The sequence below is a fragment of the Pleurodeles waltl genome, chromosome 6 (genome assembly GCF_031143425.1).
Source record: "Pleurodeles waltl isolate 20211129_DDA chromosome 6, aPleWal1.hap1.20221129, whole genome shotgun sequence".
NCBI lineage: Eukaryota > Metazoa > Chordata > Amphibia > Caudata > Salamandridae > Pleurodeles > Pleurodeles waltl.
This window is the reverse complement of record NC_090445.1, coordinates 299317694-299335211: the sequence shown is the minus strand read 5'-3', so window position 1 is coordinate 299335211 and position 17518 is coordinate 299317694.

The following is a 17518-nucleotide window of genomic DNA, read 5'->3' as shown; positions in this document are numbered from 1 at the left end:
CTGGTGGGTGCATGGGGGCCCCAGATTTCAAGGCCTAATGTCGAGCGGGACAGCAACAGTGGCTGTCCTACTTGTTGGCTGGACATAACTTGTGGAAGATAGTTTACACCGCAGAACAGGTACGCCAGGGCTACCTTCATAGGTTAATCTGTCCAGGTGTGGCCTCACCACGGTGCAAACCCCTTCTACTCCTAGTGGCCCTTGCTTATTTGAAACTGGCTATCAGATACTCTGCTCCCGTTCTGCCATATGCACAGAATATCCCCCTACGCGGTCTCCACATGCTCTCAAGCACTTAAACAGTGCACCCGTAGCACACGTGCGAGACGGGGAGTTGACAGTGGGTTTGTGTTCCAGCACAGCATATTATTGCCACATGCTGATTTTAAGGTCACAAACAGACTTCCTGAAACCTTATTTCTAACACAAGCCAGCATAATCCGCTGTGTGTGACGGCAATGGGCATCCGAAGGGGCGAAGCAAAAAACAAACAAATTACTGTAGGCATTACATGTGATGGGCAACGGCAGACATTTAGTGCTTTGCCTATATAGTGGGACCAGGGCAGATCTGAGGACCTCAGTTGCTTCCCTCAAACTTAAATGGGAGACAGATTTAATTCTTGAAATCTCGGACTGGGATTGGACCCGAATTATATAATACCACAAAAAAGTCTCCCACAGTGCGAGACTTAAATTTATATAATACTCATCTTTACATAGAGAGTATTTAACGCCACACAGACTTAGGGGGTCATTCTGACCTCGGCGGTAAAAGGCGCCTACCGCCGGTCAGAAATCCTCCATAATCCCGCCGCGGTCGCGGAAACCCGCCACGGTCATTCTGACCCGCAGAAGGCAAACCTCCGAAAATCCGACCGCCACAACAGACCGCCAGACCAGCGGTCGGCGGAAAGGTGGAGGTGACCAAACCTCCACCGCCACGCCAACAGAAATACGCCCATGCCATTACGACCCACGAATCCACGCGGCGGTCATTCAAACGCGGTATTCCATTGGCGGGACACACCGGCGTGGTCAGAATACACACAAACGAACAAAACTCAGCCACATTGGACGATTTGAATCCCACACACCTGATACACATACACACACCACTCCCACACACACAATACAATATAAAACACACACCCACATCACCCACAAACCCCTACGCTTAAAAATTCGTAAAGAAGACAAGAGCGAGACACCAGCATCCAAAACATAACAGCCACAGCCACTCAACACCATCACCCACACACTATCCACACACAAAACAACACACACCACCACACTCAACTCACTTAAATACACATACTCCACCCCACACATCATACACACCACCCCATGGCACCCCAAAGACAACCCCGCTTCACAGACGAAGAACTCAGGGTCATGGTGGAGGAAATCGTTCGGGTAGAGCCCCAGCTGTTCGGCACACAGATACAATACACCAGTATTGCCCGGAGGACGGAGCTATGGCAGAGGATTGTCGACAGGGTGAACGCAGTGGGACAGCACCCCAGAAATCGGGAAGACATCAGGAAGCGATGGAACGACCTACGGGGGAAGGTGCGTTCCATGGTATCCAGGCACAACATCGCCGTGCAGAAGACTGGCGGAGGACCCCCACCTCAACCCCCACAATTCACATCATGGGAGGAGGAAGTCTTGAACATCCTGCATCCTGACGGCCTCGCAGGAGTCGGCGGAGGAATGGATACTGGTAAGTTGAAGCTTCAATACTGCTTCCCCCCCACCTGCATGCCAAATCAGACCCCAACCCTCACCCCCATCCTCGAACCCCACCCTCACCCCCACCCCCATCCTCACCCCCACCCTCACCCCCACCACCATCCTCACCCCCACCACCATCCTCACCCCCACCACCATCCTCACCCCCACCCCCAGCACACCTATTCCCCGCCAATGTCTCACCATCACAACCCACACATCCCAAAACCTAGGCCTGCATGCGTCCACTAAGCATGGACACCCATCACCAAAGCATGCCCAATGCATATACACATCCCCCCCACAAGCCACCCTCACCAAAGCCCCCACACACGAATGCCAGCACTTGGGGACACGAGAACCCACAGATACACCCATATGCCACACATTGAAACTATAACCATACCTCTATACCCCTGCAGGACCCGACCGTCAACACACCGCGGCGGAGGGGCCAGAATTATCCACACCCCCCACCCAAGAGGCCGTCAGCGATGACAGCAGCTCTGTCGATCTGGACACCGATGACCAGCCCGGACCATCGGGGACCTCTGGACAGTCGGTTCCCCTCACACAGGCACAGGCCACTACAGACCCTAACCCCTCTGGGAACACCAGCACAGCTCCCACCCAGCGGGCCCATGCCTCTGTCTCCAGGGCGCGTCAATCTGCGGTGTGTCTACCACTACAGGGCACCCAGGATAACCCACCACCCCAACAACAACAGGGACCTGGGGGCAGTGGTAGTGGGCACACCGGCCAGGGGGCAGAGGCCCAGGGAAACAGGGCAACTCGGCGGGCAGCTGTGCGACAGGGGGGGGAGGAGAGGCCCAGGGAACCCACTCTCCACGAGGTCCTCACCACCATCATGGGAGCATACAACCGCTCCCAGGAGACGATGGCGACGGTACTGGCCCGGTTCCAGGAGATCCAGGTGCTGCAGGAGGAACACTATCGGGGGTACAGGGAGGACATCAGAGCCATCAACACCACCCTGGTTACCATGGTAGGGCTGCTGCAGGACCTCGTAAACAGCAGGGCGGACACTGAACAACACCCAAGGGCCCCTGCCACTAGCCTGGACCAAGAACAGCCATCCACCTCCGCCGGCGCTAGTGGACAGGAGGCCCCCGCACAGCAGCAGCCCACCAGACCCCCACCTCCTGCAGGAGAAGAACCACCCCGCAAGAGGGCCCTGAGATCTCGCAAGAAGACAGAGTAGGATGTCAAGACCCCCGCCAGCAATGGATACCACCTGATGTCATCCCACTGTCCCACATTGTCACCCTGTCCATCCTTGAACTGCCCATGCTCCATCTCTCCACAGGCCTCTGGACAATGCACCTGTGTGACTGTTACTCTGGACTCTGCCATGGACATTCCTTCACCATAGCCCCCACCCACTTGAAACCACCCATCCCATTTTGAGCACTTCAATAAACACCTATTTTGCACCAAAATATCAGGAGTCTGGCTGTGATTTCAATAGATTGTAATTGACATGACAGTGCAAATATGTCCTTGTACATGGTGAAGTCAACAAACAGCTGCCACAAAGCTGTAGTCCATGGGGAAACGAAGCACAGGACTCGTAGTGGGGACCCCAGATCTGAAATAGGGAGGGAAAAGCCAAAACTCAGTCATCATACACTGGGGCAAATAGACAGGCAGCAGAGATGCTGCAGAGTAGTTAACATTTACTAAATTATCTTTGAAATGTTACCTGTGTCCTATTGGAAGTACTGTTCAATGATTCTGTCCCTGTTGTCTGTTTCAGCCCCGTCGTCTTCCTCCTCGTCACTCTCCTCAGGTTCCACCGCTGCCACAACACCACCGTCTCGACCATCCTCCTGCAGGAAAGGCACCTGGCGGCGCAAAGCCAGGTTGTGAAGCATGCAGCAGGCCACGATGATGTGACACACCTTCTTAGGTGAGTACATTAGGGATCCACCGGTCATATGCAGGCACCTAAACCTGGCCTTTAGGAGGCCAAAGGTGCGTTCGATCACCCTCCTAGTACGCCCATGGGCCTCATTGTACCGTTCCTCTGCCCTGGTCCGGGGATTCCTTACTGGGGTCAGTAGCCACGACAGGTTGGGGTACCCAGAGTCCCCCACTAGCCATACACGGTGTCTCTGTAGCTGTTCCATCACGTAAGGGATGCTGCTATTCCTGAGGATGTAGGCGTCATGCACTGACCCTGGGAATTTGGCATTTACATGCGAGATGTACTGGTCAGCCAAACACACCACCTGGATGTTCATTGAATGGTAATTTTTTCTGTTCCTGTACACCTGCTCCCTGTCTCTTGGGGGAACCAAAGCCACATGGGTCCCATCAATGGCACCAATTACGTTGGGAATATGTCCAAGGGCGTAGAAATCACCCTTCACTGTAGCCAATTCGCCCACCTCAGGGAAAATGATGTAGTTCCTCACGGTTTTCATCAGGGCACACAACACTCTGGATAACACCTTCGAAAACATGGGCTGAGACATCCCGGAAGCAATTCCCACGGTTGTCTGAAATGACCCACTTGCCAAGAAATGTAGTACTGACATGACCTGCACCAGAGGGGGAATCCCTGTGGGTTGGCGGATGGGGGACATCAGGTCGGGCTCCAGCTGGGCACACAGTTCATGGATAGTGGCACGGTTAAGACGGTAGGTCAGGATAATGTGGCGTTCTTCCATTGTCGACAGGTCCACCAGCGGTCGGTACACGGGAGGATTCATTCGTCTCCTCGCCCAACCCAGCGGACGGTGCCTAGGAAGGACAACATGGAGCACACAGTCAAGCAACCCACAGGTACGTACTCACAGCTAGCACAGTATACGATTCTCTATGCAGTGAATGGCGTGTCTGAGTGGCTATGCAAGGCCTAGGCCTGTGTGACGCAGTTGAAATTGAGCCATGTGGGCCCTGGAAATGGCGGCTGCCTGACCTGTGAAGTGTGACAATGGGATGTGAGGTCAATGCGCTGGCGTGGCACACTGCGGCGGGCGGCGGGCGAAGACCGCGGCGCGAAGCCGCATTGGTTAACATTGAAGCCTATGGGTTTCAGGAGCCAATGGCGAAGGGCGCCGGCGGTGGCGGGACGCACCGCCGCGGTACGCACCGCCGCGGACGTGACCGCCATTTTCTATCTACTTATCCACTTGCGACTTGAACTTTCACAGGAGAGGACCTATACTGCAAGTGTTGCTGTGACCTCGGTCTGGAAGGGACAATGGCTGCTGCGACTGGGGAAAGGGCCCCTGCCTTCACTGGAGAGGAGTTGGAGAAACTTGTGGATGGGGTCCTCCCCCAGTATGCGCTACTCTACGGTCCTCCAGACCAACAAGTGAGTTTAATTCAATATGGATTTGGGGCCACTGGCTGGCTTGGGGGCCTGGCGGGGATGGGGGGCATGTTGGGCATGGCGGGGGGCCTGGCGGGGATGGGGGGCATGTTGGGCATGGCGGGGGGCCTGGCGGGGGGCCTGGCGGGGATGGGGGGCATGTTGGGCATGGCGGGGGGCATGGCGGGGGGCCTGGTGGGGATGGGGGGCATGTTGGGCATGGCGGGGGCATGGCGGGGGGCCTGGCGGGGATGGGGGGCATGTTGGGCATGGCGGGGGGCCTGGCGGGGATGGGGGGCATGTTGGGCATGGCGGGGGGCCTGGCGGGGATGGGGGGCATGTTGGGCATGGCGGGGGGCCTGGCGGGGATGGGGGGCATGTTGGGCATGGCGGGGGGCATGGCGGGGGGCCTGGCGGGGATGGGGGGCGTTGGGCCACTGGAAAGGAAAATGCTGAGAAACTTGAACGTGGTATTTCTCCCTCCCTGTACGTGTCACATAGGTCCGCGCCCATGAGAAGATCGGGATTTGGCGTGCCATCGCCAAGGAAGTCCGGGCCCTGGGGGTCCACCATCGACGGGACACCCACTGCCGCAAGAGGTGGGAGGACATCCGCCGCGGGACCAAGAAGACCGCCGAGTCTCTGCTGGGGATGGCCTCCCAACGTAGGCGGGGTGCCTGCCGTCAACTGAGCCCCCTGATGTTCCGGATCCTGGCGGTGGCCTACCCTGAATTGGATGGGCGCGTGAGGGCAGCACATCAGACACAAGGGGGTGAGTACAAGCATTATCTACTCTGTTGTCGCGCAGTGGAGGTGTCTGGGTGGGGGAGGAGGGCTGGGGGTCCCCCTAGGCCAGGGCGATATCTGTAGGCTGGGCACCCCCATAAGCCCCTGTGTCCCCAGCCACCACCCTCAGTAGTTTGTCAGTACAGCCATCCCTGGGCCGTGTCATCCATGGGTGCAGTTGTCAACTCTAGGCGTGTAGGCCATGTTCCACGGAATGCGTAGCGTACCCCAAGTGCGCAACTTAGTGCAGGGGGCATCTGTGTCTGTCATGTCCGCTAACTGTACCGGAGATCCATGTACTCAATATCCCTTTATTTCTCTCTCCCCCCCCCTTTTTGTTTGTCTTTCTGTGCTTGTGTGCATCAGCATCATCAGGCGGAGGAGAAGTGGCATCGGGGCAGGAGGGAGCTGCATCTCACATGGCCCAGGAGGGCCATGCCACAGAGTCAGACTGGACCAGTGAGACGGAGGGCGAGGGGAGCTCCACGACGGGGACGACTGGAGCCTGCAGCGACACGGACACGTCCTCGGAAGGGGGCTCCCTTGCGGGGGTGGCACCATCCGTGCCCCCCGCCATTACAGGTACAGCCGCCACCCAGCGCACCATCTCCGCCCTCCCAGCAGCCCCTCCGCGTTCGCCCCGTACCCGCTCTGCCAGGAAGCCGGGCATCTCCTTCGCCCCAGGCACCTCAGGCCCTGCCCCTGTTACCCCCGCAGCCCTCTGTGAGGAGGTCATTGACCTCCTCCGAACGCTCATTGTTGGGCAGACTACCCTTTTGAATGCCATCCAGGGGGTGGAGAGGGAGGTTCATCGCAGCAATGCGTACCTGGAGGGCATTCATTCGGGTCAGGCTGCCCATCAGCGATCGTTCCAGGCTCTGGCCTCAGCACTGACGGCAGCCATTGTCCCTGTCTCCTGCCTGCCTCTACTAACTCCCTCCTCCCAGTCTCCTGTTCCTCTGCCTGTCCCACCCACACCATCAGACCAGCCTGCACACACCTCAACACCCAAGAGAAGCTCATCCAAACATAAGCACCACAGATCACGCAGACATTCACACACGCAACATTCCGATGCAGACATGCCAACAGTAACTACCACCTCTGTGACCCCCACCTCCTCGTCTCCCTCCTCCCTCCCTGTGACGTCTACACTCACACCTCCATTCACCTCACCATCAGCCAGTGTTTCCATCACCAGCACACCCTCCACTCCAGTCCGCACACGTGCAGTCACCACCCCCACTGCCATTTACACGTCCCCTGTGTCCTCTCCCACTGTGTCTGTCACCCCCTCTTCCACACCACACAAACGCAGCCACCCACCCACCCAACAGCCATCCACCTCACGACAGCCTATCCCTCCTGCACCTGCACCCAAAGACAGCAAACGTGACTCACCTACAACCACATCCTCTCCCTCCACTCCCATTCCCACTGTACCTACCACTCTCCATTGTCCCAAGAAGCTCTTCCTCGCCACTACTAACTTCTTTCCTGACCCTGAGCCCCCGCCTCCTTCTCGTCGGGGTAAGAAGAGCACCTCAGCCACCACCAGCCCTGCAGCCCCCTTGACAAGGGTGCAGGGGTATTGGAGCCCGCCAGCCCGCATGTCTGGATCTTCGCCCAGCAGCAAGGGGACAGCCAGCCCACCCCCTGGGAAGAGGAGCAGAAGGCGGAAGGGGCGCCGCAGGAGCCCGCCTTCTACATCCCCCCCGGACACCACCCAGAGACAGTCACCAGCCACAGCTCCAAAGGGAGGAAAGGGCCACAGGCCGACGACTAAGGAGGGCAAGGGCAGCAAGTTGGAGAGGTCAGGCAGCAGGCCTGCTGCCCAGGAGGAGCCCACAACCCCCATAGCCGCTGCCCCGGGAGGAACCAGCACAGCTGCCCCGGGAGAGCCCACCACCCCCATAGCCGCTGCCCAGGGAGGACCCAGCCCAGCTGGCCAGGAGGGCCCCACCACCCACAGCCCAGGTGGGCAGTGAAGGAGCACCATCCCCGCTGCCCAGGAGGGCACCACCAGGCAATTAGCAGTTGGCCATAGACCGTCCGCCGTCTCAAGAACCGCGGAACTGGGCCCTTCAAGGCAAGGACCGCTGAACTGGGCCCCGCCGTCTCAAGAACCGCTGAACTGGGCCCTTCAAGGCAAGAAGCGCTGAACTGGGCCCCGCCGTCTCAAGAACCGCTGAACTGGGCCCTTCAGGGCAAGAACCGCTGGCCCTTTGGCAGACGTGGCAGGGCAGGATCTATCTCGGGCAGGGCTGCAGGATGTCCTCTGGCCAACTTGCCTCCTCCAGTGGCAGTGGGGTCTGTTATGGACTGTATGGACTGTGGCTTTGCTCTCCCCAGGATGGCCCAGTGGGCAGGCCACCCACTGTATGGACTGTATGGACTGTGGCTTTGCTCTCCCCAGGATGGCCCAGTGGGCAGGCCACCCACTGTATGGACTGTATGGACTGTGGCTTTGCTCTCCCCAGGATGGCCCAGTGGGCAGGCCACCCACTGTATGGACTGTTTGGACTGTGGCTTTGCTCTCCCCAGGATGGCCCAGTGGGCAGGCCACCCACTGTATGGACTGTATGGACTGTGGCTTTGCTCTCCCCAGGATGGCCCAGTGGGCAGGCCACCCACTGTATGGACTGTATGGACTGTGGCTTTGCTCTCCCCAGGATGGCCCAGTGGGCAGGCCACCCACTGTATGGACTGTTTGGACTGTGGCTTTGCTCTCCCCAGGATGGCCCAGTGGGCAGGCCACCCACTGTATGGACTGTATGGACTGTGGCTTTGCTCTCCCCAGGATGGCCCAGTGGGCAGGCCACCCACTGTATGGACTGTATGGACTGTGGCTTTGCTCTCCCCAGGATGGCCCAGTGGGCAGGCCACCCACTGTATGGACTGTTTGGACTGTGGCTTTGCTCTCCCCAGGATGGCCCAGTGGGCAGGCCACCCACTGTATGGACTGTATGGACTGTGGCTTTGCTCTCCCCAGGATGGCCCAGTGGGCAGGCCACCCACTGTATGGACTGTATGGACTGTGGCTTTGCTCTCCCCAGGATGGCCCAGTGGGCAGGCCACCCACTGTATGGACTGTTTGGACTGTGGCTTTGCTCTCCCCAGGATGGGCCAGTGGTCATGGAGTCCCCTCGTGGATCTGGCGTCGTGTACTCAAGTGGCTGAGGTGCCCCCCCTTCCCTTCCCCCTGAGGTGCCTGTCCTATTTTCTTTCTGATGCCCCTGCAGTGTTCTCTCCGTGGAGTTCTTGTCGTGGGACTGGGCCTTGCCCCTTTGCACAGGACCCCTGTGATCCACGGACAGTGGTTGGACTACATTTAGTAGCTGTATATATTTTGTACATAGTTTATTGATTTATTGGGATTAATGGTGTCCATATTTCAATATATCTGCCCGTTTATGATCTCTTCTTTTGGTGTTTGCATTATTTCCGAGGGGGGTGGTTTGTGGGTTGTGACAGTGATCTGTGGGAATGCATTGATGTGTGTGTTGTAGTGGGTGTGGGTGGGTGGGTGTGTGCCGGTAATCTTTTCCCTCCCCTGTGTCGTAGGTGCCGTACTCACCGATGTCTTCCGCGCCGCCGGGCGTGCTCCTGGTATATGAGGAGGAATAGGAGTGCGGGGATGACCTGCAACTCTGGCTCCATACTGCCGGAATCTCGCGTGGAGTGCGTAGAGGTGAGCGTTTTCCCGTTCGTAGTCTGTTTCCGCCGTGTTCTTATCGGCGGTGCTCCCGCCCCGGAAAAGGTGGCAGATTGGTGGGTCGTAATAGGGTGGGCGGTACTTTGTCTGCCGCCGGGCTGTTGGCGGGAACCGCCGCGCTGTTTGTTTGTACCGCTGTGGCGGTCGGAGTGTTAAGTTGGCGGGCTGTGTTGGCGGTTCCCGCCAGGGTCAGAATTGCATATTTTAGACCGCCGGCCTGTTGGCGGCTTGGCCGCCGCTTTATCACCGACCGCCAGGGTCAGAATGAGGGCCTAAATGCCATGTTTCCAACAGCTTTATCCATATGTTCCTGTTGTAAAGCACTGGGAGCAATCCTCCTTCATATGTTGTGGTCATGCCCCATCGTGTTTGATTTTTGGGAAAATATTTCTAGAACATTGTCTGACCTCACTGCTTTGATCAATGGGGCACCCAAGTCCAATGCCTTCTTGGTCTACACCCCAGACTCAAGGACTCCAAAGTAATTACTAGGTTTGTTGATTTAGCCCTATTACTGACAAAGAGAGTCATAAAATGACACTGGAGAGAAAACCTAGTGTGGACCACTGTTTGGTGGTGGTGGAGCGCTGGGGATTATCAGAAAGTGACACCCTGTATAGCAAAGAGTACAGAGGTCTTTGCAAGAGACCCATCTCTCTAGAATGGTATGCCTTGCTGGAAGGAGCTAGAGATCAGGAAGCGATATATCAGATGGGGAACATTAGGCTTGTTTACTCTTCGCCAGAGGATGTGCATGTGCCCCACTTGTTGTAATTTAGCAGTGATTAGATTAAGCATTAGCAGAAGACATCTTGTATTTAGTAACTATTGTGAACATTTTGCGGAATCCATTTTGTATTCATGGCAGCCATTTTCTCTGCTACATGCTGCCATGTGCTCACCATGTGCTCTGTCCTACCTTTCTGTTAACTGCTCTTGAAATCTGCCTAGTGACAAGTTATATTTAGCATCTCTTACTTTCGCACATGCTCAGTAAGGTCTGCAGCTGTTAGTCCTTGGAAACTGTTAGCTCCTCCTACCTGTCGACTGTGCATTTTCCACATGACCTTACATGTATACAAGTCTTGTTTCCATAATTGTACCATCTCCTTTTAGCCCCTGTGTGGGTATAAAAGGACCATGCTCTCTCAGTTCAGTGTGCTACTTCACACATTACCCAAGGGTGCTGTTTGAACTGTAGTACCACCTCATGAGGTTAATAAACTTTTGTCTTGTATTCCAGTTTCTGTGCCAACTTCTTCCTACATGGTCTGAGGACTTTGTGCAGAGAAAGGTGAACCCCTTGCACTAGTAGGCCTTGCTGAGGCTTACTTCAACAAATTGGCGCCCGAACAGGGACTCATCGGCGACTCGGATGCCCAACGGATTGGTCGCGACGAAGGATTGGAATCTCGCTGCGGACGATAAATGCCTGAGGAGACCCGAGTCTTGGCAACCACGGCGTTTTTCCCTTCTTTCTGATTTGACCATCCAGGTGGCGCCGGTCCTCGACTGAGATCCTTTTTGTTCATTCGTCATGCAGTGACCATTTGGTCGATTTTAGAACTTGGCAGTTGGAACCTGAACACCCTGTGATTGGTAAGAGCAGTTTTACGGCACTTGCTGTGGGTTTTGATGCCTGTGTTTGGTAATGTAGTTTAGCACTACTTACTGTGGCTTTCGTGATTTGGGTGACTAGTCAATTTGTATTCTTTGGATTTGATATATAAATTGCAATTTATACTGTATAGGCAGGTAATGAAGAGAATTTTCTCCAATTTAATTTTGATTTGAACGGCACCTTAAGTGCTACTTTGATTATAATATTGCATATTCTGCACTATTTTTGGCATGCCTGTTTTTAGCGCACTTCGTAGGATGTGTTGCTTTTGAATGGTACCAATTTGAGACTGGAAGAATCGCAACCGGCACCCCCAGAGGGGACGCCAAATAGAGATATGTATGTTAAACATGGTCTTTCTTCTATAATGTACAGCACATTATGGAATAAATACACCCGCTTGGATCCTGAGTTACGTTGGCCTATGCATGGGTCATTTGATTTGCGAAAGATTGAGTAAGTGGAACAATGTATGTGTAAGCGAAAGTCTAGGCAAGATATGTTTGACTGTGTACGAATGTGGGAGAAAGAAGCGCGTGGACGAGTGAAGCGTGAGCAAGCCTTGCTTGAGAAAGAGCAGCGGAAGAATGTATATGTGAAAGCATTGGAAATGAGAAAGAAAGAAATAAATGACTTAAAGCAGCTAGAAGAGAAAGAACGTAAGCTACAGGTAACTGGCCAATACACTGTTAGGTAACCTCTCTATCCTATCCTTAATAAACCACATGATGATTTATTGTTACTAGATCGCCCTCCACCTCCGTATGTCGTCCCTTCTGCCCCTCATGAGTTACCTAAAGTCTCCAGTTCGGAGCAACAGAAGATGCGGGACAGTCGCTCTATGCTGCCGTGCGTCTGAGCTTAGATCTATTGCTCGTAAAACAATTCGTAGCGTTGTTTCTGCTTCTGAACTTTTAGACAACATGAAAGGGTGGACGGAAAAGGAGCAGCTATATTTTACTGAGGCATTTGGCTCAGAAGTTATTGAACTATATAGGAAATATTCTGATGAGTTAGAGCCCGCTGATGTAGCAGCTGATCATAAGCAAATGCGTGATGGTCTTTTTGTTTTCTCCCAGGTGGCTGATGCAATCAGGCGTTTAATGAAATTACGTATTGTGGCAGTCCGTTTGCAAGAAGAGAAAAGGGCTGCGGACGCAGTTGCACGAGCATCTCAGACCGAAGGGGCGCAAGCTTTCATCTTTGAAACAGATAAGACTATGATAGTTCACGCGAAACCAATGCGGGAGGCCGCGCCTTTGTATGTTCCTCCTAAAGGATTGGGTACAAATGATGATAAAACGTCTGTTGATGCTAAGGGTTATTTTATTTATAATTGGGTGTATACTCCTTGGAATAGGGCAGATGTAATGGCACTTAAAACAGCATTACCTGACCCGTGGAAAAATTCAGCCGCCTTTTATGAGGAAGTTGAGTGAGCAATTAGTTCTTGTACTATGACTTTGGCTGACATTGATTTATTTTTCGGATTGATATTACCGCCAGATATGTGGAGAACTGTTCGTAAAATTGATGATCGTACAGTTTTTGGGGCATCATGGAAAGAAATAGAACAGATGGACGGGGATAGGGAACCTGCGAAAAAGCCATATCAGTTGATTCTAGATCTTCCTGCAGCCATATTAGTTAAGTTGAAAACGATTATTCCCCCTAAAAAGATAGATTGGACTGTTTAAGCGTCTTGTAAACAAAAGGCAGATGAATCGGTCTCTGATTTCTTTACACGCTTTGAAGAAGCATTTCATGATTTTAGCGGCCAGTCATTGTCAGATGATACGGGCAGACATTTGTTCGTCGATAAATATGTTGCAAATTTGTTACCAGGAATAGCTAGTCGTCTAAAAGCTAGTGAAAGTTCATGGACTACCTCTACTCCGGTTTCTCTTTTGACTATGGCTCAGTATTATGAACGACAGGAATTAGAAGCAAAAGGTAGCGAGGAGAAAAAGATTAAAGAATTAAAGACGAAGGTTATGTTGGCTCAAGCTTATGGTCCACCTTTTAGAGGTAGTGATAGAGGTGGACGTGGATCTTATGGTTCTTCTTACACTCATTCGAATTTGTCAGATGATCAGTGTGCGTATTGTAAGAAATTTGGGCACTGGGCTGCCTATTGTCCAGCACTACGTGTTCAGCAGTGTTCACGTGGTCGGGGACAAATGAGAAATCGCTCAGGATATTCAGGACCTAGAAGAAGCACAAATGATCATGCTAGGGTTGATGCTAATACACGAGGGCAGGATGGGTTTAACACTTTTGATAGACGGAACCAATACCAGATGTCTGACCATGTGCAGCCTGATTTCCAAGATTCTGCTTATGCATAGGATTGCCTAGGATGGGGTAAGGAATCAGTTGAAGTTCCAGTAGATCAGAGGGGTCCCTATGTTACAGCACATGTTTTGGGTCTTACTGATCAGTTTCTGGTTGATACAGGAGCTACTCGTAGCGCCTTGTCTAAACAATTGATTCCAAGGGCTCCCCTGTCTGGCTTAACCATTACATCGATAGGTTTCGATGGAACACCTTCCCCTAGCCCATTGTCACAACCACTTGCATTCCATGTTGATAAATTTACTGCTCCATGTCCATTTTTGCTTTCTCCAAATACACCAGACAATATTGTGGGTCTTGATATGCTCAAGTATTTCAGGGCTACAATACGATGCTCTCCTGAATGGGTGCATGTTATTTGAAATGATAATCACCCTGTGATGGAAAGAGTTTGTCTTGTTAAAGAGGATGTTGCATTAGCTTCACTCCCTAGAACTTTGTGGGCTACTTCAGATACTGATGTGGGACAAATGATCATTCCACCGGTACATGTTAGTGTCAAGGAGGGAGCTGTATTGCCACGTTTGCCTCAATACAAAATTTCACAGGAGGGCGAAGAAGCACTCACACGAATTGTGCATGATCTTATTGTAGTTGGAGTTGTCGAGGAAGTTCTGTATAATGTTTGTAACAGTCCGATTCTTCCTATTCTGAAAAAGGATACTGATACTAGGATTTACCGATTCATTATTGATTTACGAGAAGTCAATAAGATTGTGATACCACAATATCCTGTGGTATCTGACATCACGACACTCCTTACTTTGGTTCCCCCGACAGCAACTACGTTCTCTGTGATAGACTTGAAGAATGCTTTCTTTTCGATCCCTATTCATCCTGACAGCCGATATTTGTTTGGTTTTACTTTGAATAAACAATCTTTTAGATTTTGCAGAGTTCCTCAAGGCTATACGGAGAGTCCAAGTATTTATAGTCAGGCATTAAAACGACAACTTGATTCTTTTGTTTTGCCTGAAGGTGTGGCTCTCATACAATATGTTGATGATATTTTGTTGCCAGCTGATACCCCGGAGCAATGTGAAAAGTGCACTTTGTCCTTACTTTCTTTTCTTGCTTCACACCATCATAAAGTGTCACGAAAGAAATTGCAATATTGTAGACCAAAGGTAACCTATTTAGGTCACCTTTTCTCTAAGGAGGGCCGTGCACTTACATCAGATTGTATACAAGCAATTTTAGACACACCAGTACCCTCTACTCAGAAAGATGTTTGTGCATTCCTTGGTCTTACTTCTTTTTGTAGGCAATGGATATTAGGGTTTTCACACATTGCCAAACCTTTGCTAGCACTTTTGACTAAAGATACTCCAATGCCCCTCCCATGGACAGATGAATGTGAGACTGCTTTCCGGCAGCTGCGACACGCCCTTTGTTCTGCACCAGTGTTAGGTACTCCAGATTACATGAAGCCTTTTGCACTTTACGTACACGAGAAAGATGGATGTGCATTGTCAGTTTTAGTACAGACACATGGCGATAAGCAGCGTCCCTGTGCATATTTTTCAGCAGTACTTAATCCTGTCGCTCGAGCGTTGCCCGGGTGTTTTCGTTCAGTTGCCGCAACAGCTGTCTCAATACGTCAGAGTGAAGGGATAGTTTTGTCACATAAGCCGTTGGTGCTAGTACCCCATGCGGTTGATGCTCTTTTAAATCAAACAAAGACACAACATTTAACTAGCGCCCGTATGACAGGTTATGAGTTGACATTGTTGGCTCCTCACATTACACTGAAGAGATGTGCGACACTAAATCCAGCTACTTTGTTGCCATATCCGGTGACTCAGCCTCAGTCACAAGAAACACATGATTGTATATTCCTTACCGAAGAACAGACAAAGGGTTGTGTTGATTTACAAGATACGCCCCTTTTAGATGTAGACGGGGAACTGTGGGTTGATGGGTCTTGTTTGAAGTTGCCAGATGGTACGATCTCAGCTGGATATGCAATCACCACAATACACACAGTAGTGGAGACAGCTCGTATACCACAGAAGTCAGCTCAAGCAGCTGAACTAATAGCTTTGACACGAGCATGTGAGCTTAGTACAGATTTAAGTGTGAACATTTACACAGACAGCCGCTATGCTTTTGGAGTGGCTCATGATTTTGGTTTGCTTTGGAAGGAGAGAGGTTTTCTCACATCCCACGGGATGCAGATAATGCACGGAGAATTAGTGCATAACCTCTTGACTGCATTGACATATCCAAATAAACTAGCTATGGGAAATGTAGTGCACATAAGAAAGTGACCGATAAGATAGGGCAAGGTAATGCTCTTGCAGACCGTGTAGCACGTGAGACTGCGATGCAGCGAAGTACTACTTCTATGTATGTAGTGAAGTCACAAGCTGAACGTTGGCATAATGCTAGACAAGACGTATTAGATATACAGAAATTTGCTTCTGTGAAAGAAAGTGAGCAATGGTCTAAAGATGGAGAATTGGATGATGAGGGCTGTTGGCGGAATAAGCAGATGGATAAATGGAAATTGCCTATAGCTTTTGTACAACCTATGGTTCAGATGGCACATGGGCTGGCACATGTTGGAGCTTCAACAATAACGAAGTTGCTTACGCAAGTTTGGGAGCATCCAGAATTTCTCAACAGGTTCGAGAAGCACTTCCTGACAGATCTACAGGTGAAGGCCATGAACTCCGACCTGGTGACCAGGTGATGATTAAGTCTTTTGAAAGATCAAGCAGCTTGGAACCAAGGTGGCGAGGCCCAGAACAGGTGCTCCTTGCGACAAGGACAGCAGTTCGAGTGACGAACCTAAAGAATTGGGTCCATAGTACTCACTGCAAGAGAGTGCTACCTACCTTGGTGGAACCTGCTGTGCTGACCGATCATCGAGAGATTTTGACTACGGAGAAAGGGCGTGCTATATCACATGACGAATCTGCAGAGGTCTTCCCGGGCCATACGACTTCTGGAGTGTCGCGATATAATTTGAGACCAAGGAAAGAATTTGAAAATTGTTTTGAAAAGACTGGTTGAGCTACCGCCCTGGGTTAGTGAAACGGAGAGCCAATGTGGCAAGGGGGATGGATCAGCCGTGCATTAGAGTAGTGACACCCGTCTTGGCCCGTGGTGAAGAAATCAGCGGCTGCCCAGGGATAAGAGCTCCAACGATTGTTTTTAATTCATTTCTGAAAGGGTCGATTATCACTGTTGCTAAAATGAATAACAAATTGATCATTAGTATTATGGGGTTTGTTGTTGTTTTGGTGGTTACAGCAAATATCACCTGGTTTATTGAAAAGAAGTCTCCTACTCGTGAGTTTTTTGTTGCCACTACTCCAGTACCAGAGGATCACTATTACTTTACGCTTCCCTATCAGGAGCAGAAGCACCGTCAATCGTACTTCAATAATACTTTCATTCAGATGTTGCATCATACTCATAATGCTACAAATACTACTAACTGTTGGGTATGTGGAATGATACCTGCGCATCAAAAGAAAGGAGGAACACCTTTCATTCTTCTTCCTTTTTCACACAATGGTTCTTGTCAAGCTTGGTACATGCTTTTGTTTGCATCTGGAAAACGTACGGAGGGCGGACTTCTTTTTCGCCTTAATAAAGTGTGCTACCAAGACAAAGATGGGTATCCCCAAGCTAAAGGAACTAAATGGGAATCGGAAGAGTATCAACCGGACAATGTTTCAATATCATATGTCTTCACAAATATACGAGACTCTGACAAGAAAGAACAATTTGTGATTTCTGTTACAAAAACTAAAGCAGATTTATGTATACGAAGCATTGGACGAATCCCAGTAGGGATAAGCGATTGTACCTTGATTTTAACTATTGAGGGTGTAAATAATAGTAGTTTTACAGCTTCACATAATACATATTTTGTTTGTGGTAACTATGGATATTACCAACTACCTGTTGGGTGGTCAGGTGTGTGTTATGTATCTTTTCTATAACCCCCTGTGTTT